General features: G+C 39.2%; 1 pseudogene; it reads right to left on the bottom strand.

Annotated features, from left to right (window-relative positions):
• Positions 1 to 6613: 6613 nt before the first annotated feature.
• On the bottom strand, positions 6614 to 7460 carry LOC147614530 (uncharacterized; annotated as a pseudogene).
• Between the last annotated feature and the right edge of the window lie 17694 nt (positions 7461 to 25154).

The raw sequence follows: 25154 nt of genomic DNA, 5'->3' as shown, positions 1-25154 counted from the left end.
TGACTGCGTTGAATATGTTGGTTGATACAGACAGGAGCTGTTGTCATATAATGTGAATGCGCAGGAAGTGGAGTCGTGCATCAAGATGATGATGATCAACGAAGCGTTGATGAAGGTTCAGCTGAGCTGCAGACGTATCATGCGTGGGAGGCATTGAGTCATGTAGATGATCAAAGCACCAGCTGCCTGGTGTGAGTGTTGTTGACGTTGATATTCAGCCAGGTGCTACTGAAGCGAGGAGCCGACGACTACTAGCCCATTTCTCATAGATAGAGGTGATAAGCCCACTTGGCACTATAGACCACCTATGTGGTTATTCCTTCCCCCACCCATTATATGAGATAGCCTTCTCAGGGTCATCAAGAAGGTCATTGTGAGACTGGATACTCAAAGGTCCTGGCGCTCACCCGTTCAACCCCTAGGGATGAAGATGGACTTCTACAGAGATCATCTTCTTCGCTTGACAGAGGACGGTTTCATCATACGCCCGTGCTACATGGACACACATCTGTCATTTGGGGTGCGATGTGCGATTGGATAGATCCGCACCTCATCTCATCAGTTGCACCATATATGGGCCAGGGCAGCAGCAGTAGAGGATAGGATATGCCAGCTTTATCATACACAGGCTAAGACAGAGGCCCACTATATATACTGATGCCCGGTATACTATGAGATCAGAGGGAGGTTCCACTACCTCTTCTGAGATGGATTCTGACCACTTTCTAGATCATGGATCTCCCATTCTAGAGATGCCTATGGCTCTTACTTTTGGAGCTCTGCAGATATAGGGAGTCCTTACTGTGGCCTAGACCATCTGCACCCGAGCAGAGTGAGCTCTCATTGACTTCTTTAGACTAGAGCTCCGAGAGAAAATTCACCCGCTACATGATGCAAGAGCTCGACCGAGAGAGAGGAGTAACCCATCGAGCTATGTAGAGCACCTCGATGCCCATCAAGCTATGTAGAGCACCTCGATGCCCTGAATCTCGTGGCCCCTGCCCATGCTTGCATCACCCATAAGAGGATTAGAGCCATCATTTCCCACCACCATAAGAATTTGTCCCATCGGCTGGACTTTACTACATTGGGTACCATAATGCAACACCTTATGCGAGATATTTTAGGGTGATGTGAGAGCTCGATGCTCTTTGTGTTGGGATCGGTTTTGGCATTTCAGCTCTTGTTCCTTTCTTTTAAATTTTTGTACCCATGATGAGAATAAGGGAGCTAATGGGAGAGAAGAAAACCCAGTGTCAAGAGCCATAGTGGGCATTATCTAAGAGCCCATAAAAAACATGATATAATCTTTGGTCTCATAGGTCATTTTGGCCTTTTATAGATGTTAATACAACTGTCTTCTTTCTCTTTTCTTTCTCACACACACATAGAGCATAGCTCTCTCTCTCTCTCTCTCTCTCTCTCTCTCTCTCTCTCTCTCTCACACACACACACACACACACACACACACACACACACACACACAAACAATCACATGCTTCACTCTCTTGATCTTTACATGGCATCATGAGCCTCAATATGGTAACGGTCTTCAAGTTGTCCACCAAGAGGAGGTCTTCTTCAAGCCATTGAAGAAGACCTCCAAGAGGAGGTCTTCTTCAAGCCATTGAAAAATCAAGGCAAGGGAAGAAGAGGTGTCGAGAGACGTATTAGGCTGTGTGAAGAGGAAGGCCCTACTCTCAGCTTGAGAGGGGGGAAGGAGAAGAAGAAGAGGAGATGAAGCATCTTTAAGCCCGATTCAAGTGCTCTACAACTAGCTCTTCATCAACAAGGACCACGCAATGATAGGCCAAGCTCTCAAACAACAAGAGTAAGTCAGATCTAGTGGCTTTTCCTTCAAATATGTATGCTTTAAGGTCTTTCCATAGTCTCCTTTTCATTATCAAGCTTGCATCTTGCAAGAAGAAGAGTATATTCCATGAGAAAAAAGATGGTGAAGAAGTAAGAAGACCCCTAGCTTGGTGATAGAGAAGCAGGCAAGCCCTCATCTTAATAAAGAGCAATCAAGCCACCAGCTTGTGAGAGAAGTAGCAAGCCCTTAGCTTAAGACTAGTCTTGTAAGAAAAAAGCCACTTTTGTGGCTATTCGGACCCTTCAGTAATTAAAATCATACTCTTTGACTATAAAGTTGCATAGAAAATCCTCTCATGGATTTTGTCCCACATCATTTAGTAAGTACTTAAAAAAATAAAAAAGAGTTCGACTTTAAAAGTCTACCTATTCATGGTCATGATTAAGGCTCCTTTTGTAAAAAAGTATTCACTTTTAGTTTTTCAACTAAAAGAGATGTCCCAAAAAATGTAGGTTACAAATATCATGAAAAATCCACCTACGTGTATCTATGGTATATGTATAAGGGTCACTTTAATTGCATGAAAGCTGTCAACTTTTCAACTCCCATGAAACCACTATGCTGAGTGCTTTCTCGCAACATTTTTGGTGTTTTTAAGAAAACCATTTTTTTAAATAAAAGAACATTTGACTGAAACTTTTTCTGAGTTATTTATATGCTGGATAAGCACACTTGGAAAGTATCATCGCTTTTGGATATAGTACTCAAAAGTTATTACAAATTTATGAAACAGATCTTGAGCCCCTTTTGTGGCAAGTTACAAGACTAGTGTTAAAGCACATAGTCCGGTAGGTGTGTGCACCTCGGTAGTAGTAATATGGAAATGTCAATGGATCAGTACTAGCTTAATACCGTGGTATTTGAAGGGGAGATAATTCCAAAGAAGCAACTTCTTTGATTTGCCTTCACGTTACCCAAACAAGACTTGTCCATGGTTGTCATCCTCCATCAAAATTAGTTGTAGACCTAGGGTGCCCCAAGACTCTCTGTAGACTTTGCAGTCATATGCCTGAAGCATGTATCTGTTCTTGAGCTGCTTAACACCATAAACAAAGTTCTTTCCTCTCTCCACCTACACAAAGTGAAAGTCTCTAGTATATTCCCACAACTCTTGAGGTGGTTGTCTGTGGTGTCACTCATTGTTCTGCTTCATATCAAATCTAGAAAATCTTTTCTCTTTGTCACAAGAACTATTCCTCTTAAGAGAAATCCATCCCAAAATATGGCATTTAGAGCATCCATGTAGCAAAATTCAGCAACTTTAATCAGAGCTAAATATTCCAAATGGATATTAAGTAGGAAAGTTGACTATATAAAGAATAATAGCGACTTAACTCATGATGATAACTAGTTAGTGACTCGACATCCATGATCAAGAGTAATATTCAAGGTTTTCATAGAGATTATATTCAAGTACAAATATTATGCCGCACATGTAGAAATACTACAACTCAAATAATCTATCATTTGTTAGTGGGCTAGCAAGATAGAATGCCTAGAGTGAGGGCTTCAAAATGAACATAAGCTTCCAAGGAATGATGAAGATTTGAGAAGTCTTGATATCTAACAAGGTCAGGGTTATTTTTAAGGGAACTTGTTGAGCTAAAAAAAACTTGAGATAAAGAAAAGTCGCGCAATCTAGAGTACCATAGTGGGGAACATTCTAACATAATTTGCATATTTTTGGGTGGAAACAGTGAGTCATGAAAAACGATAACAAGTCATGAGTTGTTGTTTTGCAACAAGCTATCTTGATTTTTCACTAGTCCTAAATATTGATCAATTTTACACTCTTTTAGAGACATTGAAGAGAAATGAATTTAGAAATTTCACAAAATAAGCATAGTTTTAAACGTCTTTTTAAAAATGTACATATTGCTAATTAAAAGGTGGAAAAATTTTCACTTTTCGTTGTCGAATAACAAAATGAAAAAACAAGGTCAATACAAGATCTAATATTCTTTAAAACTACTAATAATTCACACATGTCTATGTAATGTATAATATATTCTTTACTTAGAATTACAAAAATGTACTTTTTTTTTCTAAAAATTTAACTAACTTCATCCCAATAATTGCATTGTTGGGGTTCATCAACACATGATAGACTCACTCTGAAACACCATTACTCATCACAATGAATCAACATAGAAAGCACTTCAGACATAGCAGCACTTGCACAAAGACAACTTCAGATTGAATAGAATAATGCACAGAGGTAGATCCGGCAAAGCAGAAAACATGACTGAACTTGCTTCATTGAGTAAATACATCAGCATCAGAACACGACTACCTCACCCTAACTCTACCCCACAAGGCGCATTCTAACCTCTTGAAGTAACAAGAAAAAAGTAGTTGTAACTGCCCAAAACAATGTTCTTGGCATAAACATCCGACAGCCACATCAGACCTAGCAAAACCCGACTTAGCATAATCCGACTAAGCATTACAATATCCAGTTCAACACATGGCACGTCCCGGTGGTGGATTTCAAAGAAATCTGACTCGAATTCACATATCCCTTGATCACAAAACCTATTGAACTAAGACCCAAAAAAAAAAATCCTTATTTAACTAAGATGCAATCCTGTTGATCATTCCAATCTTGCTTGAGTAGGTATGGACTTTGTCTACATTGCAAAACAGTCTCTAGCTCACCAATAGGCACTTCAGAGTCAGCAGCACAGCTGCCTCTGGTACCTCCACAGCTACACCTGCACTCTGTTCTTTTTCAGCCTCTTGCTTTCCTTCTTCCACCACTAGTCTCTCTAAAGATGCTCCATCCTCTGGAACCTACTTCACCTGATTTGGATTTTGCTTCTCCCGCTCTGACACTTGCTTCCCCATTTCCTTTGCTATATACTATTGACACTTGCTTCATCCAAAACTCCCTCTCTTTCTTCAACTGGTCAATCTCCACCAACAAATTTGCTTCATAAGCACTCACAAAACCTGTTTTAACCATTTCATGTGGATATTTCAACACAGAGGACAACCTTTCTCTAATGGCCTTCCATGCTTCCTGCATATTGTCCACCATTTGTTGCCTAATCACTTGAACATCTCCCTCAGACATTAATACTCCATTGACATCAACTTCCTCCTATCCCAAACACTCTTATTGATAGCAAAATCTGGCTTCCTTGCTTTCTGCAAACTTCTCTGGCTCAAGCAACCCTGCTATTGGCCAATCTAAATGAGGTGGCTTACCCTGAAACTTCTTCAACCTGAAACCATTGACAGATTTCTCTACTCTAGTACCAAAAACATCAGCCACAATAAATGAGCCTTGACCCAAATCCTACACAATCTGATAAGGTCCTTTATACCTCAAAGTCAACTTTCGTGGATGTGGTCCTAGCCTGGAATTGTACAACATCACCCAGTCTCCAACTTGAAATACCTTAAACTTCACATTCATGCCTACCCATGCTTGCCTTCTTCTTTGAATCACCTCAGTAATGTAGGCACTAACCAATCTATCTTCTTCCAACTGCATCAGATATTTACTCCTATGCTGAACTGACAATCAGCTGAAAAACTTGTTCGCATAGTCCCATATGTCAAAAATATCAACATCTGATCATACCATGACTCAGATATTGCATTTTGCACCTCAAACGGCTCTGTATCAGGTAAATCATCATTGGTACATGTTGGCTCTTCAGTTTCTAATCTAGGTAATCAGCTATAGCATGCTCCTTGCCTGGTGTGTGGACAACAATGACAAAATCAAACTCCTGTAACAACAGCATCCATCTGGCTAACCTTCCAGTTAACAATGGCTTCTTAATGAGATACAGCAATGCTTGATGGTCAACATGAAAAATCACCTTGTTGCTCAATAAATAATGTCTAAATTTGTTCAAAGCATACACCATACCAAGAGCTTCTCTCTCAGTCCTCACTGTATAATTCCTTTCAGCTTCTGTCAAGACTACTAGCATAATATACAGGCCTGAACCACCCTCTGACTTTTTCCTGCATAAGAACAGCTCCTATAGCCATATCCGATGCATCAACAAACACATGAAAAGGTGAAGTCCAATCTGGAGGTTGTAATACTGGAGCCACTGATAACATTTTCTTTAACATTTGAAATGACTTCTCCTGAGGTTCAGGCCAAACAAATGGCACATTCTTCTTTGTTAAATGAGTAAGAGGCATACAAACATTAGCCAAATATTTGATGTACCTGGCATGCCATTTTACCTGTCCAACAAACGTACTCACTTCCTTCACATTCTCTGGAACTTTAGCTGCCTTGATAACTTCAATTTTCTTTTCATCAAGACATCCCCTCTTTGGACACAACATGTCATCCCAACAAAATTCCACTCGTGATAGCAAAAACACTCTTATAGGGGTTGAGGGACATCGTGAACTTTCTACATCTTTCAAAAAACAACTTCAGATGCTGCAAATGCAAATCCTTCTTTCCAAAAACTGAAAAATCATCCACAAATACCCTCATAAAATCCTGTAAGTAAGGTTCAAATGTTTTGTAGGCTATGTAGTTAAAGGATGGTGGTCCATTCTTGAGCCCAAAACTCATGACTGTATAGAAAAAAGCTCCCCATTCCGTAATAAAGGCTGTTTTATGCTGATCCTCCTCAACAACCTTAATCTGATTGTACCCAAAAAAACCATCTAAAAAGCTATACAACTCTTGCCCTGCTACTGCATCCAATATTGCATCACAAAATGGCATTGGAAATGGATCAGTAATGGTGGCTGCATTTAGCTTCCTGTAGTCAACACACACTCTTAACTTGCCATTTTTCTTAGGCACCACAATGATAGGAGATAACCATGTCACCTCATTGTTGACAGGTTTGATAAACCCTACAGCCAACAACTTATCAATCTCCACCTTAACCTGTTGAGCAAAGTTTGGATTCATCCTGTACCTCTGCTGCTGCTGCACAATCGGAACTACATCCTCTTTAAGATTGATGTGATGCTGGTGCAAATCTGGATCAATACCTTTTACATCAACATAATCCCATGCAAATACATCCTTATACTCCAACAATAGCTGAAATAGATCATTCAAGAACTGTCCTTCCACATGAATGCTCACCTTTACCATCTTTGGATCCTCATTTGTGCCCAAATTGAGCTCCTTCAACTCATCCTGTTTCACCCTGTTGGAACCTCCAAATCTCTTGTTGTATATGTTTTCTACCATATCCCTTGCTTCCCTCTCTTCTTGAGCTACGGCTTCTTTTGATCTAGAGGCTTCATTCTGATCTACCATCTGTATCAATTCAAATCCTTCTATTATAACATGTCCAGGAACTAGATCAGAGCGTGTTTCCACTAACTCATCTTCCTTATGCAAGATCCCTCCAACATCATCTTCAAAGACAGGCACAATTGATGGGTTGGCCTTAAAAAATGCTTCCTCATCATCTTCAACTTCCTCTACCAAATCAATGGTTTGGGCATACAATGGTATCTCTTTGAAAGGAATGTTCCTCCTACCTAGCATAAGTATAGTTACCACCTGTTTACCTTTTTTCAAAACAATCTTATTTTCACCCCAATCCTGCTTAACTCTGAACCAAGGTCTTCCCAATAACATCTCATAAGAAGCATCTCCCTGCTCCATTTTCAAAACCAGAAAGTTCACCAGAAAATTCATACTTGCAATCTGAATGGACTGCTGCCTCAGAATCCCTAAAGGTTGAACCCTTCTCTGATCTACCATCTTAACCTGAAAAGGTGCTGGGTCTAATTTTCCCAACTGCATTTTCTGCTAGACTAACTCAGCTAATATGTTAACTCCAGATCCTCCATCAAGCAACACTTCTTCAAATAAGCTGCCCTGAAAAGTTACCTTTATGACACAAACTACAAAATCAACATCTGCTGGATCAATCTTATGCACTACTGCCTCAGCTGTTTGGTTCATCTAAACTTTATATTCCTTACCTAGCAGCTTATTCAACAACCTCTCCCTGAATGCTGGTACAATACATAACATTTGATCTAAGGACAGCTGTAATGGAAAGTTACTCACAATACCTCAAACCAATCCTTTTGATCTCCTTTCACTTTAGGCTTGACTTCCACATGCTCCTTCTGCTTACCAATCTGATTGTCTGTATTCATCTCATCTAAAATCTAATTTCTCTGTTGATGCTTGACCTATTTTTGTACCCGATCCCTAATTCCTTTCTGCTCTTTCTAATCAATTGGTCCTTTACCTTTAGACCTGGTAACAACCATCACATCCACATCCTGATTTTCATAACATTGGTTGCAATCACATGCCCACTCATCACAGTGTTCCTTAATAAGCTACTCCTGATTTGCTTCATGCACCTCTGCCGGTTCTTGTTGCTGAGTCGTGTCAATTATTATCACATTTGCTTGAGCCTGTGGTGGGTTGATTCTGTTGCTGCTGTGCTGAGGCCTTGCTTGCTGGTCATCCTGATTGTACTGTACCACTGGCATCCCTCTTTCTTCTCTATGTTTCAACCATAATGCACAATTTAGGCCTACCCAATGATCTGGTGCACCACAATACACACACGGCATTACTCCAGGTGGTCTTCTCTGATTATTTTCCTGACTCCTCCAAGGTGGTCTTGGAGGTCTGGGAGGTCTCTGGAATGGCGGCCTTCCTTCAAATGGAGGTCTGGGAGGTCTCTGGAATGGCGATCTTCCTTTAAATGGAGCTACTTGATTAGCTTCCACATTATTTCTTCCTCTACCTCCATTGGGAGTTGGCTTGTGGGAGTTGGCCTGGCCCTATTATTAGGGTTATACCAGCACTGAGTAGGGCTATGGCCTTCTCTTTCACAAAATTTGACAAAATTGCTTCTCTTTTGGTGCTACAACACATCCATCTCTTCATCCATGGCTTTCTGCCATACATGCTCTCCAATAGCCTCTGTATAGCATGTAGGTTCCACATGCTTTACCATAGATGTCATGTATGCATAATGCATAGCAAAATCCCTATATGTCAATCTTTCAACTGGATATCTGACTCTCTGGGATCTCCGCAATGCATGCGGGTCACTCTATACACCTGTAACTCTAGCATGTGGTGGCACATATCTGTCCTGCCTAGCACCAGGTGTGCGTACAATAGGTATCCCGAGCTCCTCATCCAAACTCTCTGAACTAGAGGACTCATAGCCTGTGATCCCAATTCCTTCGACTTTCTTCTTGCCTTTATCCATAGCACTACTCCCAATGCTCACACTCTCATGCCTCAAACGTCCTGACCATGGACGTACACTGCTACTACTCTCAGCTTCTGCTGCTGGCCCAGACATAGTAGTAGAACTAGAACTTGCTTGTGATGGCAAGTTCACAGGCACATTAGCCTCAAGTGAGTCAATAACTCCCTCATCTTTTGCTTTGTACCAACTAGCAAGCTCATCAAACACCACATCACGTGAGATGACTACTTGTCTAGTTTGAGGGTTATAACATTTGTAGGCCTTTCGATCCTGTGCATATCCAACAAATACACATTTCTCTGCTTTAGGATCCAACTTCCGTCTTCTTTCATCAGGCACATGAACATAAGCTACACATCCAAAGACTTTCAGATGTCCAATATCTGGCGGCCTGTAACCTGTAAGCCGCATCTCTGGCGTGCTTCCATGAATGGCAGCTGTAGGTGTTTTGTTCAGGATATACACTGCAGTAGCACATGCTTCTGCCCAATAGTAATCTGGCATGCTCTTTTCATTGAGCATTGCCCTTGCCACTTCACATATGACTCGATTCTTTCTCTCAGCCATACCATTCTGCTGAGGTGTATACCTGCATGTCAACTGTCTCCTTATCCCATGCTTCCGCAAGAAATGCTCAAAAGCTTTTGAGGTGTATTCACCACCTCCATCTGTTCTCAGACACTTAATTCAACAGCCATATTGTTTTTCTACAAGAGCTTTGAAATCCATGAATTTTTCCAGCACTTCACTCTTCTCTCTCAAAAAATATATCCATGTCATCCTGCTGAAGTCATCTATAAATGTCACATAGTATAGACTTCCTTTGATAGATGGGTTTTGTGCTGGGCCCCATACATCACTGTGCACTATCTCAAGTGGTCTATTACTCATGTTTCCTTCTCTAGGAAACCTCAACCTTGCCTGCTTTCCAAACTGACAGGCTTCACAAACATGCATATGTCCATCATATTTGAATCGAGGCAATCCACTGACAATGCCTCTTGTTTGCATGTTCTTTAATCTCTGTATATTGACATGGCTAATTCTCTTGTGCCACATGTCAATATCCTGCACAATCCCATTGCTCTTTGAAAACATGGCTGAGCTCAATTCTGGTATGCCTGCATCCAATTTGAACAACCTTCCTTCCTTCTTGCCCTTGGCAATCAATCTACAGCCATGCTTAAAATCTTCCACAAAACAGCCTTTCTCATTGAATCTTACTTGTAGTCCCTGCTCAACCATTTGGCCTACTGATGCCAAATTCTTTGTGATGGATGGTACATATAACACTTCTGACATATTCTTCACATTTCCATCATGCATCCTCAAAGGCACACTGCCAACATGTGTTATAGGATGCTGAGTACCAATGGTTGCATCTTCTCAAACCACTCACCATGACATGTCATGTGGTTTGAGGCACCTGAATCCATATACCATGACTCATCTCCAGCATTCTGAGAATCCATTGTCCCCATAACATGCTTCATTGCAAAAAGATGATTCGAACTCCCATCATTGTTACTGGTAGATGCATAATTTCCATGTTGTGGTCTTCCATTCCTCATATCATTCTGCTTTTTGTAACAATCTTTTGCCATATGTCCAAGTTTGCCACAATAGTGACATTCAATCCCATTCAAATTTTGTTGAGGACCTTGCCATCGTCCTCTACCACGAGCACCTATTCCAAATCTCCCCCTATGGGATTGAAATCCACGACCTCCACGTGATCCAAATGATGACTGTGAATTCTGAAAATTCTGATTTGATTGTGGTTGAGTAGACCTGTCATTCCAACCACGTCCTCCACGGCCTCGAGGGGTAAATCTCCCCCTGTCTCGAAAGCCTCTAGATGAGTAAAAAGCCTGATTCCTTGCATGCTCATCATTGCTTGACGAGGATGCACCACCTGTAACACTCATACCACCAAGACCAAGCTTCAATTCTTCCACAATGAGCAATGACACAAGCTCATTAAAATCTGGCATTCCTCCCAACCTTACTGAGATGGAAGTGTCAAAAGATTTGTATTCTTTGCCTAAACCACGCAATGTGAGAGCAACCAAATCATCATCATCCATTGGGGCATGGATTGATGACAAGGAATCTGCATAACCCTTGATTTCCTGAACATACTCATGGATACTCCTATTCCTTCGTGTGACGCTGTGAATCTGTTGCTTTAGTTGTATTTTTCTTGCACCAGTGTCTGTCTCATACATTCGGCACAATATACCCCATGCTTCTTTCGGTGTATCTGCATCTTGTTGGATGTGAATAAGCAAGGCATCTGTTACACATATTGAAAAATAATGCAACACCTTCGAAGACCGCTCTACCCATTGCTTGTGAGCCAGTAACTGAGCATTATTTGGTTGAGGAGGTAGGTATGGCTCCGGGTCTTCCTCCGAGACAAGACTCCATAAATCTTTGCCTTTCAAAAAACTCTTCATTCGAAACTTCCACACTTGAAAGTTAGTGCGGTCAAGCTTCTCTCCAACAATCTGTATCGGACCATCTCCCATTGTTGCAAAAAAAAATAGAGTAGATGTACCCTTTCGATCACAATGTATGAAGTACCTGTAATGCTCCAAATCTCTCCAAATCACATCAAATGCTTTCAAATTGTGTGCATTTACATCCCACAATGATTCATCAACAATGTACACTCGATCAAAGTTGAAAACAAATGATACTCCTTCACAAAAAAAATTTTGGTTTTTTTTCTCGCCAGAGAACCAGTCAAAGATCTTGCTCTAAATCCTTCAAATCTTGTCCAAATGCAATGATTCAACTTGCATTAGCTTCCCAACACATTGCTCCAACATATCCTAGAAGGGTTTGATCAAATTCTTCAAGGTGAATGAGAACCACCAATTTTTGTAGCTTCTGGTTTGCCTTTTTCTGCGTCTGTCAGGTACCACCTCTCACTAAAAATGCTCTATCTCCTTCAAATCTTCTCCAAATTCAAAACTTTTTGATTCAAAAGTTTAGCAACTCATAGGACTCTACTTGTACCAAAGGAATTAGGCCAATTTGATATAGACAAGGATTAATGCCTTGATTAAAAATGCTCTGTTTCTGGACAGACTTTCTGCAAACCTGCACACCTCTGATAAATCACTTCAATGAGCTCCAAATACATCAAATGAGCTGCAACCAAGCATCACAAGACCTTAGCAATGTCTTTGCTAAACTCTCCAAGCTTTAAAGCATTCACTTTGGTGACCAAATGAGGAAATTAGATCAAAATCTTTGCAAACTGTCCAAGTATCTGCATCAGCATGCGCCGCCTGCTCCAGGAGCTCTAGGAGAGAGGGGAAATCACAATTGAAGTGACAAGCTTCTTAGCAATGACCTAAACTACCTTGCTCTTGAAGGGTTTAGCTCAATTTTGCCTCTAGCTCCTGCAATTGATCCTCCCCACCACGGGGGGTATGTCCACTGTTTTTGTGAAAAAACCAGAAACTTTTGCATAAATCCACTTTCTCTTGATTTTACTCAAATCTGTATGCATCAATCTGCTTCAAGATTCTGTATGTTGCTTGTGCCCACTTTGCCAATACATGTGCAAGCTCAATTACACATGCCTTTGCGTATACATTTGCCAAGAGTGTACATTCACTTCAAGCTTTCCATGAAAGCTTAGAGAAAAAACCAAAAATTTTCACTTGCTTTATGCACTTCAATCTTCACTGAACCTGCTCTTTGATACCTGCAATCCGCAGAGGGGGTCTTGCTACACTTACCAATGGTCCTTAGCTCTCAGATCTGATGTCGGTGTGTGCTCCACAGCTTTTCCTTTGCTCCAAGCTCCAATGGCTTCCTTCACAGCTTTTTTCTTCTTCTTCCCTCTTCTCTCACTCACTCACACAACTCAGCTAATGAGCTCTTGGCTCTGATACCATGATAAAAAACAGAAGCAAGAGACAGCACACACAAGAGAAGCAAACCCTAATCCATAACAATCAATCATAAAGAAGGAGAGAAGCCATAGTCACAATCTCTCTCACACACACAAAGAGGAACACAACATAGTGTTATGTCCACACTACAAAGTAAACCTAATGTAATGTCCACACCACACATGACCAGCTGGACGCGGTCATAAACACACCACACAATATCTATCTACCATACTGTCACTCTATCAGCACCCATGTGCTATCCTCCAGCTGTATACGAGCTTGATATTTCAACAGTTTTTGCATTAGCTATTGTACTGTGTTGTGTGTGAGAAAGAAGAGGATAAGGTGGGTGTGGTAAAGAAAAAGATTGAAAAACTAAGTGATTTGTATTGTGTTTTTTTTGTTTAAGTGATTTGGGAGCCTAGAGGAAAGAGATTCATTAGGTTTTTCATTTATTTTGGTGTTTGTGCAACCCTATTTCTCACACATGAAGATGTAGGCTTGTGCCTATTTTTGTTTTTTCTTAAAAAAAACCATCAAAATTTAAAAAAAGTAAAAACCATTGGGATTGTTTTGACACATTATTATATTTGTCATGCTATTTAGTCCCAAACTCAATAATTTGTCCATGAAAATCATTCATGAGATTCATTAAAATTAATTCTATTTTCTGCCCTAGTTTTTTCATGAGAATCTCGATAAGTGATTTTGAGAAAATCATGTGTTAACTTATCCCTTAAATCATGGCATAATCATAGGTATCTCCTTGCTAAAATTAAAAACCATTTATTGAGAATTTGATATCATGTGTTAACTTATCCCTTAAATCATGGCATAATCATAGGTATCTCCTTGCTAAAATTAAAAACCATTTATTGAGAATTTGATGACCCTATCCTTAACGTTTCTTCACGTGATTATCTTGGCATTGTCATGCCTAGCTATGCTAAGAAATTCACGAGATTGAAATGGCAAGTAAATGCTAAAAGAGAGTTAAGAGTGCTTGATTTACACCTAATTAATCACAAGAAAGTGGATCAAGCATTTGTCTGGACATCTCAACTACTCTGATCAATGGGTCGGACCAAGTCAATGGTGTAAGGCAATCTTGTCCATACAAAGCTTTGAAAGGACTTGTCCCAATGCTTCAATGATAAGAAGCATTGTAAGCAAATTCTAGTAGATGTAAATGGCTTAACCACTTTTTGTGTTCCCTGCCGTAGCATGACCGAATGATATCTTCTATTACCTGATTCACTCTTTCAATCTAGCCAAGTGATCGGCTGTGCTGAGATCCAAGAAAGTTCCTACTACTTCGAAGATATAATCATGAATCAACCTCTCATACTCTTTGCTAAGGAAATCAATCTTCTAAGTGTATCCTCTTGGCATTATAACCCATCCTTAGAAGTCCATATATTCAACCTTATTGTAAGGTGTTTTTCTAAGATCATAGATATATTTTTGTTGATAAGATTACTAACCTTCTTGTTAAAATCTAGTGTTTGGAGATTGGATCGGGTAGATCAAAACTCTTTAAAAGTCCTTTTTCTTATTCAAAAGGGTTCTTCTCTTATTAAAGAGATTATTCTTTATCTAAAGAAGACCTTCAAGATTCTTTATCTAAATTTAGAAGTCCATATAATCAACCTTATCATAAGGTCTTTTGCTAAGATCATTCTTGATGATAAGAGAACTAACCTCCTTTTTAAAACCTAGTGTTTGGAAGTTGGATTGGGTAGATCAAAACTCTTTAAAAGTCCATTTTCTTTTTAAAAAAGGTCCTTCTTTCATTAAACAAATTATTATTCATTTAAATAAGTCCTTTAAGATTCTTATTGATTCAATCTCGTTTAATATCTAAGTTCCTAAGATTAGTTCTCTATACCACGTTTAATATCTAAGTTGCTAAGATTATTTCTCTATAAAGACAATATTAGATAATTTGGGAAAAATCTCATACTTTGGGAATTACCTTTTCAACATAGTTTTGGCCATATCTTGAGCATATTAACTCCAAATTTGTCGGACATTATAGATTTAGATCCTACTCTTCAAGATCTTTCCAATGATATGTCACATGATGGGGTTTTGACAAAAGCTTGGATAGGTTCACCATGATCCCATTTTTCAAATGGGAATGGGATTTTTCCCAAATTATCTAATATGGTGTTTATACACATCAATTCACTGTTGTTTGATTTCTTATTTGTCATTGAACTAAGCTCCTATTAGTTCCATACTTGGGTTTAAGTCAACTAATTTTTTCTAAGCTTAATCTTCTATTAATGATTGTTAAGGCTCACCCTAAACCCCCTTGAAACACATCCAACAAAAGATTACCTGGTGAACCGCAATTGTCATGAGGATCTTTCCAATAGCCGAGCTCGTATCCCTTGAGGTCTCCAAGGTCTACATTCCATTGCACCTCTTGCGAGCATTGTCACACCGCGGCATTGCACTACGGGTACTCGTCCCTCCTCTCACCTCACTTCACTCACACACACTCACTCTAGCATGCATTAGGGAGAGAGATTAGCAAGAGCAAGACTCAATTGCACAATGGGAGAGTATGTTGTATTATGAGAGATATTCACTTATATACATGGCCATAAGTGTTCACACTCACTTAACCTGTGGCGGCCAGGCGGGCACTTTAGGCTCATAAGAGGCCTAATGCTATTATAATGACTACTCTCATAATATATTCATGAAGTACATCACTTAGGACTTCATCCTAACTTGCTAGCACACACTCTTGAAGCGGGAATCGCCATAAATACTCTGTCACACCATCACGGGATCCCGTCCAAATTGTAGCTTTGGACACTATTGATTCATATCTTGAATGTATGACCCTAATTATAAACAAACTTTCCTCTCTGTAGGGTTTCATTACCCCTCTCTAGGATTTCTTTCTCTTTCTAAGCTTATGCTTCTTTTCTCTAACTCAACATTATTAATTTCTACCAAAAATTTAAGGATCTTTTCACAATTGAATTTATTTTCTTAGGGGCTATTTCTATGAAGATTTGCACATAATATTACCGCATATATTGCACATCTATTCAAGAGATGGCCAACTTTTAGGAAAATTACTCACTAAAATTTTGATGGGCCTTTTTACTCCTAATTTCACACACAAGCCTACCTACTTGTATAGGTAAATGTTGGTAGTGTGCACATGCACAATTTACACTTGGATCTACATAAATATGGGGCACAATATAGTTCTAAGATTATCGTGGCCTCATTTTTTGACCAAACTTATTAATTTTAGAGTTAATTATAAAACCATTTTAACTTATGATTTACACTCTTCCTTTTAGCAAAAGAACCAAAAAACTAGGAGATGAAAATTATACCAATGTGCATGTTTTAGCGGACATTAAAATTATAATCTTGATGCACAATTAATTAACCTCCTTATAGTCTCCAAGGTCCCCTTAACACTAATCTAATTTAGAGCTTTAAAAATTTAATTTATGTTCATCTATAAGGTCATCCCCCCTAACATCATAAAGGTAATTGTCAAAAATAAACTAAAATCGTATCCTATGTTTATTGCATTAATTCACTATAGGTCACATTACCAATGGGTAAGATAGCATTTAAAAGACTATTTTTTCTTAGTTTTAATTAATAAGCTAGTCGAAGGATTTATTGTACACCATTTTAGAAAGGATTGATTGTACACCATTTCTAGAGACATAAAGGTTCACAAATTTAATTCAATTTTCCATTTTTATTACCTGCTATTTTTAACAGAGAAGCAAAATAATTAAAAATGTCAAATTTTACATTTAGCTTAAAGGGACAATGTACTTGCACAAATTCAAAAATTTGAATCAAAAGGTAAATAACCTACTTGTAATTTGTCAAAATCTTGTTATGTGTATGATATAGAGTGTGAGGAGAGCCTCCAATTCTATGATGAAGTCCATGAATTTCTTAGATGGGGACATGTGCCTTTAAAAATTCAAAAGGTGTAGTAAATGCTCCAAAAAGCAATGTGATTAATATCAAGACTAGGGGGACGTGCCTTTGAAAATTCCAAAAGGTGTAGTAAATGCTCCAAAATTAATATCAGATTTTCTAAATTATTTAAAGGATAATGGGCTCTAGTGTAAATGTACATGCACGCATGTGCTTTTAGCTCTCATTCATATTTATAAAGGGTGGTCCCTCATTAGATTATGAGCCAGTTAATTTTCTTATGCTCTATAACCCCTTTTCTTAAGGTTTTTGTTCTATTATACATGTATCACTGTGCATATGTACACCTTTACAATGGAATGGTGCACACACACATGTACCTTGCACCCACTAGTTTTAATTTTTAATTTTCTTTTTATGTTACTAGAAAGACTAATTTTCTTATTTTTCTAAATCTTCTCTCTCTCTCTCTCTCTCTATATATATATATATATATATTTTTATAATCTTAACAATTTCTCATGAATGATTTTTACAAGGTAAAGGAAAAGGTACCTTATATTCTCCCCTGCCTAAAAAGAATCCCAGGTAAGCTCTTTATAAGTACTGCATTTGCTTCATTGTCTTCAATATTCTTGTTGATCCTTGCAAGCTGGGTTAAGATGCTCTCCATATAATTTAAGTGAGGGAGTCCCCCATATATCCGTTTTCAGCTGAAAGAATTTTATGAAAAGTGAAATTTTGGAATTTTTAGATTGTGCTCCACGAGGTATCCACCGTTACCCAAGCTTTATTTGTAGTGTTCTTCCTATTTGTGTGATGCATGGAATTATCACTGAATCCCAGTGCTATCAGTAGTTTCCATTCCTAGTGTAGTTGACAATTTGGCAGTTTAGTTGGTCGATTAGAGTGGCTCAATCGACCATTGTAGGCACAGTCTTGATCATGATCAAAGAATTAGATTATTGCGATTGGAGTTCACAGTTAAGCTTTTGATGATAATTTGATGAAATTAGTATGAAAGCTTGATGAAATCTCTTGAGATTTGAACCACAGCAGAGGTATCAAGTGTGGATTGAAGAATTAAATACTCAATTTTACCAAGCTTGATTGAATTGCTATTGCATTGCAATTCTTTCTAAGAAAACGTTGTTGCTTGCTATGCAGATCTACTTTTTTTGCTATTCTCCACATGGTTTGAGCTAGATATAGTTACCTCTAGAGTGTGTGGGAGCATGTGAAGAGATTAACTTGAAGGAGATCTAGTATAATAGCTCAAATGAGCTCATGAAGAGCTTTTGAGTTCATTGATGACATTAGTGATGAGCAAGATCTTTGCTCTGATACCATTTGATGGAATAAAGATGAAGAGCAAAAACCCTAAATGACTAGGGTGGACCAAAACGCACAAACATATCATTGTGTTGATAACATGATTAAAGAAAAGTAATTAGCACTTAATTGAGACAAGATTTGAGCATTAAGTGGGGCTTAATCACACATAATTGTATGCCTCTTTTATAGGTTTTTTAAAAGTATAAGTGAGACGACATCATTGATGATCTGAAATGATTCCTAGAGATGCTCATGCAATCTCTCCCTTGATACTCTCCATGAATCTAGCCCCCAAAATCAACATTATGGACTATCATAAATGCTAAAAGATGATTCTTCCACTCATTTACTTATCACCTCATCTATTTGGCATAAAAGTAGAAATATAAGAAGATAAACATGGGAAATGAGCCTATGAGATCTTGTTTTCACCTATTCTTCCACTCATGTACTTTTCACCTCACCTGCACCTAGACTTGGTGAAGAAGCCCATCCATGATATCTTGTGAGATATGGTAATGGATTCCTCCACTTTAGCTAGGTACTTTCCTAGAAAATAGGAAAAAAAGGGCAAGAAGAGATTAGAGATGCTTTAGGCATAATGATGAGTTTAATCATGGCTAATCAAAACCATCCTCAGATACTATATTAGCTAAATGCATTCAAGGGGTTAAACACTTGAGAAGGCTTCACATTTCATGGTGGATCAAAGAAACACATAAGCATGATTAAAGACATAATTAGGAATGGTAAAGTGACTAGAGAACTTAATAAAAATTGTGAATCATTAGAGAAGATAAATAGTAATTTTATTCATGATGAGGCAACTCTTATATAGGCTGAATACAAAGCATAACTTGAGTGAAGTCAAATCCTAGTATTTCTCCCAAATTCTCTCCCATAATATTTCCTAGCCCCACTATTCTCTCTACATGATTCTAGCTCCCTAGATGCAAGGTGGGCTAATTGGCATCTTCCTAACCACTTGTAAATATAGAGATTCATTAGTAAACTAAGTTGCTTTTACAATCATGAAAATAATCTTACACCATATGACCCTTACACACATAAATGACCGGGGATATTTGGTGAACGTTGCCAACAAACAAACCCCCTTTATTGTGTGCAAGTTTTAATGTTTGAGTAGGTGTTGGAATTAGATATAATTCTGGGATGTGATGGATCATTGCTACTCAAGAAATAATGTGCTTCACAGGTAATACAATCATCTTGATTGTCCATAACACAAAGATGGCAGTAACACTTTGCAAAAAAAGGATCTGACATTGAAGGATTTATATGATATTGAGCTCAAAAGGCAACAAGCCTCCTCTTGAGAAGCTTCTCCAATTGAAAACATACCTTCTACATTAATTGTCTTTTTGTCAAAGCATGTATTCATTCAACTTTGACCTCACCATCTAAAGGACGGGCTTCTACCTCCAACTTCACAACCTCGTAGTCGACAACCACTCTTGAAAAAATATCTTCAACTATTCTCCTAGCAATAAAGCAACTCAAAGAAAAAGCCTCGACTCCAACAAAACCCAGCAACCAACCTCACCAAAGGAGAAAGCAACAAGTTCAAAAACCTCACCACATTGACAATCACCTTGTTAAAGACCCAAAGCTTATCATCACAATGCCCAACAATATCCATAAGAATATGGCACAGCGAAAAGAGATAGCAAGACAAAGCACAATAGACAATGCAACAGATACACAATGGAGAGAATTTAAAATTCTGATTACACCAAAGAGGTATAAGTGATGGTGCTATCCACCCGTGCACTCTCAATAAGAGCTTACATGGGTGCTATCCACCCGTGCACTCTTAATAAGAGCTTACATGGCAATCTAGACAGACTCTGGGGATGGAGTATGTACAAAGTGTAAAAGGGGGTGGAGAGTCACAAGCTTTGGATAACTTAGCTCATGGCAACCATGTCCATATATAGTACTATAGGCGGTGTGGTAGACAGACTCTGGGGATGGAGTATGTACAAAGTGTAAAAGGGGGTGGAGAGTCACAAGCTTTGGATAACTTAGCTCATGGCAACCATGTCCATATATAGTACTATAGGCGGTGTGGTAGACGTGTATACAACGAGGGCGGTTACACTCCATAGACACGGTCATCGCCTGTGGATCAGCCGACCATCACCCACTAATGATGGACCTGGTGTCTGAGGGAATATTCTAGGGAATATTCCTCCTTGGAGGCTCCTGCCCACTCGAACCCCTGCCAGGGGAGCATCAGTGGTCACAATAGTGATCCCATCGGCATTTAAGCTGGGGTTCCCACTAAACACATATGCACCATGGCTACTCCTCATAATGGGGGCCTAACAAATGTGCATTATATATCAAAGTGAGATACATGCTGAGAGGCGGGCATTGAGTGTATACTAACAATCTCAACCCCACTACCTCCTTACAAACTAATGGCAAAAAGGGTACCAACCTTTCTTTTTATCAAAGAAGGTAACTCCACCATGAAAACCAATGTCTAGATATGTTCATGGTATTTAAAAGATGATTGAGAAAGTGGATACTTTTGGCTCAAGGCTACTATAAGGGTCCAAATCTAATTTTGCTGCCTCAACAACCAAAGCCTCAATCCAAACGCAAATCTCAACGACCAAAAAAGAAAATTACTCCATAACATGATCCACAAAAACCTGTGCGAGTTCACCAACAACAGACTCCGTCGACTTAACACGTGTGGGTACAAAAGCAATTACTATAAGGTCAAGGTAGTTCCAAAGATTGGTTTCCCAAGTGCATACAAATATCAGCTAAGCCTACACTAAGAAAGAGCCTTCCTCAGCTCAACCACACTTTGATGAGTGTTCCAGATACTCCAAAGTAGTCAACAAACTTCAATTTTGATGTAGAAAATCAAAATGTATGCATCCAAAATGAATTGGCACACGCAGTCCAAAAGGTACCCTATTTTGACGCACTTTCCAAGGCTCCAAATTGGAATGTAGTGGTTCAATCAAGTGTGGATAACTTGCATTGACACCTAAACAAGCTCAATGTTGAATATCAACACCAACCAAGGTGCGTACATACCAATTTTGTCAAACCCCCTTCTCTGTTTTAAGAAAAACCAGAAAAACCAGAAAAACCAGTAAAACCAGTAAAACCAGTAGTAGTAAATTGGCTCTAACTTCTTCAATCCTTGTCCAAATTAAGAGACCATGCACTCATTAACTTAGCAATGATGTCCACTAACTCCATGTAAAGGGAATTAGACCAATTGCTTAAGATGAGAGAGTAATTAGTCGATTAATCACACTCTGTTTCACTAATGACAATAGACAGCCTATTTAATCAGCTCATTTCCAGCTCCATAGATCATATTTGCTCCAACCAATCATGTAGCCTCCTTCTTAGGTGTATGTATCAACCAATTGCTAAGGCAATTTTGGAATTTATCAAGCACAAGAGTGGATTTGTGGCCTCCACTTAGCAAATAGATAAAAAAATGCTCTGTTTCTGCATACCAGGCTGTGCCGCCTGCTCCTAAAGGGATTTGGAGAGATTATAATGATAATTGATGTTGCATTTAGATGCCCAACACTCCTAGGCATGTGTACATCCCATCAATGGTATGATTTTTGCCAAAAACTTGGTTTAATTTCATCAAAAGTTGACCTCTTTTTCTCTGTTTTGTGAGAGCTTCAAAACCAGTGATTTTCAATCACTCAAATGCATCATATTTGCTCCAAAATCAGTTGTAGGGCTTGTACATGAGTTGCCAATACATTCATCCTTGTCACATACATGTTTCTTTGCCAGATTTGCATCTATTTTCACCATACATCACCGCTTCCAAGCTCTAATGGAAAGCTTCCAAAAAACCATAATTTTCCTTTCCTTTGGGAAACCCTAATTTGCTTTGTTTCTGCTTGAATCACCTGCAATCTGCTCAAGGGTTTTTAGTAGACCTTACCCGGTAGGCCAAGCTCTCGAATCTAATAGAAATTGGTGTGCTCCAAGCTTCACAGCATCAATGGCAAGCTTCACAGCTTTTCTTCACAGCTTCTTCTCCCTCTTCTCTCACTCTCATAAACCCTAATAGAGAGGACCAAGCTCTGATACCATGATGAAAAACAGGTAGAGGGAGAGGAGACACACACACAGGAGCAAACCCTAATGTATATTACAAACCCTAACCATAGAGGGAAGCCATCTCCCTTCTCACACAATGCATAAAGCCATAATCCATAATACACAAGACACACTATGTGTTGTGTCCATACACTACTAACCCTAGCTAATGTCCACACACTATGACCAGCTAGACGCGGTCATTTATGTCTCACACATGTTCCTACCTAACATGCTAGCACATAGCACAACTAGCACATACCGACATTGAGCTTGAATCTCAACAGCCCCTCTCAAGCTCATGATGTACTGCCATAGATGAAGATGTAGATGAGCTTGGGCTATCAAAGCTCTCAACAAGATGGGGTGACTTTGTATCTCCTCTTCTCTTCTCACATCCGCTCTGGCTTGCAGCACAGAGGGTTGAAGGGAGAGGTTGTCTTTGTTTACCTCTTGTTCCAGCTGGAGCAATCTCTTGTATTTGGCATTTCTCCTTTCTTGTCTGACTTCAGCCACAGTGCCTTTCTATTGACATCATGCCAGGAAGATCGACAAATGGTTTGCAGTGGTGTTTAGCCCATTGCATATTTCGATAAATAAAGAAATGGAATCTTTGTGGACCAAAGCTGAAACAAAACCCTTTTGAAGCATTGAGACTTCATGTTAGCAAAGGACCAGTGTTGGATATTCTAGACCTTCTTTTGTGGTTGACCATGACGAGATTGCATTGGGGTAGTCTTGAACCAAGAAGACAATGTTGTGGCCATTGAATGTCAAAGCCAATAAGGAAGTAGATGCATTATCTCAGAGACCCTTGAGCCATGTGGTTTCTATGGGTTACCATATGGATTTCACTTTGATGAAGGATCCTTATGCTACCAAAGAGGGTTTCAAAGATGTTTTGGAACAGATTGCAAAATAGAAATTTGATGACTTTTATGTCATCAAGAAGGGTCTTATAATACAAACCCAGGTCATGTGTAACACACGGAATTGAGACCAAAGTAATGGAAGAGTGCACTGCTTCTCCATACATGGGGCATAGAGACACCCTGACTACACTTCAAGCTTTGGAGAGCTATTTTTATTGGCCTAGTATGAGAAAGACATTGAGCTTTATGATTCGAGAATGTTTTCTTTGTCAAAAGTTTGATCGACAAACACCAGCAGGATTATTGCACCCATTGAATGATCTATGGGAGAATATTGCTATGGATTTTATCTTTGGATTGCCAAAGTCAGGGGATGATGGTATATGGACCTTTCCAGGATACCAAGAAGATCAACCATGTATGTCATCGGTTGGACCTTTCAAATCATTGGAGGATATATAATGTTTTTCGTAACAGTTTATTGAAACCATGTACTGGTTATCCCCAAAGGAACTTGTTTTGAAGAATCCACTATGGGTGGAAGAGCCAGAACAGATTGTGTTTCATTCTGTGAGAAAAAGAGGAAAGATAGAGGTTAAAAAGTTTATCTTGGACTTTGAGAATTATTCGCTATTGGATGGGAAATGGATGCCAAGGAAGGACTTCAAGGACTACTCAGATATACTTCAAGCTTATGAGCATTGAGGAAGTGGCTGGCCGAGATGTATTTGAAGTACAGATCTGGATGTCTTGTGATCAAGACAGATTCAAGAGGGAGGGATCATACATCTAGCCCTCTTCACTATATATATATTAGACTGGAATTGATCATTATTATGCTTATAATGGTTATTTGGACATGCTCTAGTTTGGGTGCATTAGGGAAAATGTGGACTAAGAAATTGCCAAGTCATCATTCTATTACGAAGAGGGGGATCGTGGATAACTCTATCCATAGTACCTCAAAACTATATCATGTAACATATCATTGGAAAGATCTTGATGAGAGGATTCTAACGCACCAACCTCCGATAAATTTTGAGTTTTTAAGCTCAAGTTATGGCCTCCTCACCAAAAAGTAACCTCAAAAGTTCCGTAACGGAAGCCTCACCCTCATTGGTCCTTATGGAATATTCCCTAGAATCTCAAAGAGCTTAAAAGGCCCAAAAGTGAGTCCAAATTTTTCCTAATGGCAACGATGCCCGCGATAGCCCAAGGAGCAAGATTTGTATATGGATGGCAACAATGATGCTAGAACGAGATTTGTATATGGGAGGTAACGATGCCGGATGACCCATTGGTTGGATGGCAAAACGATGCTAGATATATTGGACTTCATAGTCGGGCAGTCATTGCGAGACGAGATGGCCCAGATGACTATATTGGATTTCGTAGTCGGGCAGTCATTGCGACCAGATGGCCCAAATGACTGTATTGGATTTTACAGTCGGGTGATCATTGCGAGCACATGACCCAGATGACTATTGGATTTCATAGTCGGGCGGTCAATGTGACCAGATGGCCCAGATGACTATTGATGAACTCGCGAGTGATCCTAGTAACCAGATGACCTTGAGGAAAAGTCTGAGCAGTCCTAGTGACCAGATGGCTCAGCACGGTTTCAATGAAACCAGACAGGACAATCCATGAATAGGAGGATCATTACTTGTGCATTGCATACGGATGTATGTTTGAATTTATTTGATTTTGTGTGCTGTTTTTGATGCGTGGACAATCCTTGGATTTATGGCATGTGATAGTCCACTGGGCTCCAGAGACGAGACCTGGCTAGTACCTAGAATGCCCAGTAGATGCGGATGATGCATACTTGTTTGTTGACTAGCTTGTGTCTAGTTTTTTCAAGAGAGGTAAGTATGCATTTATTTTATCTAACACATGTGACAGG

Source organism: Cibotium barometz, chromosome 42, assembly GCF_041138505.1.
Source record: "Cibotium barometz isolate CiBa-2024 chromosome 42, ASM4113850v1, whole genome shotgun sequence".
Classification (NCBI taxonomy): Eukaryota; Viridiplantae; Streptophyta; class Polypodiopsida; order Cyatheales; family Cibotiaceae; genus Cibotium; species Cibotium barometz.
This window is presented reverse-complemented; position numbering and strand designations above follow the sequence as displayed.